This window comes from Propithecus coquereli, unplaced genomic scaffold (genome assembly GCF_000956105.1).
Source record: "Propithecus coquereli isolate 6110/MARCELLA unplaced genomic scaffold, Pcoq_1.0 Scaffold168, whole genome shotgun sequence".
Classification (NCBI taxonomy): Eukaryota; Metazoa; Chordata; class Mammalia; order Primates; family Indriidae; genus Propithecus; species Propithecus coquereli.
Genome location: NW_012141413.1, coordinates 1,902,042 through 1,904,636, shown reverse-complemented (window position 1 = coordinate 1,904,636; position 2,595 = coordinate 1,902,042).

Here is a 2,595-nt window from a genome sequence, read left to right as displayed (position 1 = left end):
AATGTAGGAAGCAAAGGAATTTTTTTTTTAAATTACAGATAATTAGAGATTTAAAAAGATAAACATGAAGGAAACAAGAATCAGAAGTTATGAAAAAGGAATATTAAGAAAGACTTGGAAAAACTCTAAATATGATAGCAGAAATAAAATGTTCAGTAGAAAGATTGGATGACAAGGTTGAGAACATCTTGCATAAAGCAGAGCAAAAATATGGAAAAAGGGCAAAGTGTGAAAGAGGAAAAACTTATGGATTTAACCCAGGAGGTCCGATATCAAACAACTGTAAGTTCCACAGCTGGGGTAACACAGTGAGACTCTGTCTCTATTTAAAAAAAACAACAAAAAAACAAAAGGAGGAGGAGGAGGAGCTCCCGAGAGAGAAAGAATAGAGATAGTGCAGGGGAGGAAAGTGGCAGAGAAATGGCACAGGCGAAGTTCCCAGGATGGGAGAAGAGGATTGTGCAGCGTGAAAGGGCACGGGGGGCCCGGGGTGATCAATTTAAAAAGACTCAGGCCAGGATATATCGTCGTGAAATTTCAAAAATCTGGTTGTGAAGACCCTAACAGTTCCGCAGAAGAAGACAAAAAACCCCAAAAGCAGATCCCATACAGAAGATCAGGAATCAGAATATGATCCGGCTTTGAAACAGCAGAGCCAAAGTTAGAAAGTGGCGGTGCAGTGCCTTTAAATTCTGAGGGAAAATACGTCCAGCCTAGAACTCTGTATCTAGCCCAACTACCCGGTGCGGGAAGGGCATTTTCAGACGCGCCAGTTCTCAGAGAGGTCGCCTCTTACAAGCCTACGTCGAGCAGTGGCTCTGTTCCACCCAAATGAGACCATGATGAGGAAGGGGAGGGCACGGGTCTAGGCAATAGCGGCCCTAACCCAGGTGACAGGTGCCGACGGGTGCTGAGGGCTGCAGGACAACGGTGTGATGTGGCCAGCGCACCAGTGTCGTTGCCTCTCAACTGTAAATTCGCGCTTCCACTTTCTTTGTGGCGCTGGAGCTGGACCCTACGAACGTTTCTCCCTTGCTCACTGTCACAATGTCAAGCCTTGTCACAGAGGGCACTTGAGGACATTGCAAGGGGAAGGGCCTTCTCGCGGGTTTCAGGCTGATTTTTCTTGTTTTCCTGGCGAGGCTGCCAGCCGGACCCCGGGGGCAGTTTCCCAGTGAGCCCGGCCCGCAGTCAGCCTCGGCCCGAGCTCGCTGCCTTCCCCGCCGCCCGAGGCCACCGCCCCGGCCTCCCAGCCTCCGTCCTGCCCTGGGTGCGCTCCCGACAACGGCTGTTCCTGCATGCTTCAGAGTTCTTTTTGTTCCTCTTGGTGGTTGATTCCCTGATTACGAGTGAATAATTCTCTATACTAAATTTCCTCTGTTCCTGTGACTGGCGTGGTGCTGTGTCCTGACTGGACGCTGACTGACGTGCACAGTGCCATAACCCGGGAGCACCGCGCATCCAAACGAGTGTCGTGGTCGCACTGGGGCCACAGCAGAGGGGGGTGTCTTCGCAAGGATTGTGAGGGTGGACGTGGTGCGTAGGAGAGCCAGCTCTTCTGTGGCGAGAGATCACTAGATGACATGAAAAATTTGAGAACTCTAGAAAGTACGCTACAAGTATGTTTAGAAGCCTGGCCGTCATGACCAGAAGAAAGAGCCACATGCTACGAAAGTTACTGCCTTTGGGGAGCAATGGAGAGGCCTTGGGAGTGGGCGGACAACTGCTAGCTTTTGTTATATGCCTTTTAGAACTACGACAGTCCCCCCTCCTGGGGGTACATTCCAAGGCTGCGGTGGGTGCCCGAAACCTCGATGGGGCTGAGCCCTGCGCGAGTTAACGCTATGTGTTTTCCAACTCGTAGCAGGTGGCTGCTAAGTGACCAGCGAGCGGGTGGCGTGTGCAGCGTGGGGGGCTGAACAGAGGGGTGATTCGTGTCCAGGCTGGGCGAGCGGGTGACAAGAGACTTCGTCATGCTACTCAAACTGCGTGCAATTTAAAACTTATGAATTGTTTATTTGTGGAATTTTCCATTTAATATTTTTGGACTGCAGAAAGTGAGACCGAGGATAAGGAGGGACTTTACTTACTTTATTTTTAAATTGTTTAATGTATTGTCTTAAAACTTTTAATTTATTCATGATATCCAAAATGTGGAAACAGCCCACACGTCCATCAACAGATGAGTGGATAAGCAAAATGTCGTATAGACACGCCATGGAACATTATTCAGCCTTAAAAAGGGAAGGGATTCTCACACATGCTACGGCATGGATGAAACTTGAAAACATTATGCTAAGTGAAATATATCAGTCACAAAAGGACAAATATTGTATAATTGCACTTACGTGAGGTACCTAGAGCGGGCAAATTCATAGAGACAGAAACTGAGGTTGTTGTCAGGGGCTGGGCAAGGGGAACAAGGAATGGCCATTTAGTGGGGACAGAGTTTCCTCTTGGGGAGATGAAAAAGTTCTAGAGGTGGATGATGGTGATGGTTGGAAAACAATGTGAATGTATTTAATACCACTGAGCTGTACACTTAAAAATGGTTTAATGGTAAATTTAACATTATATTTATTCTGCCACAATAAG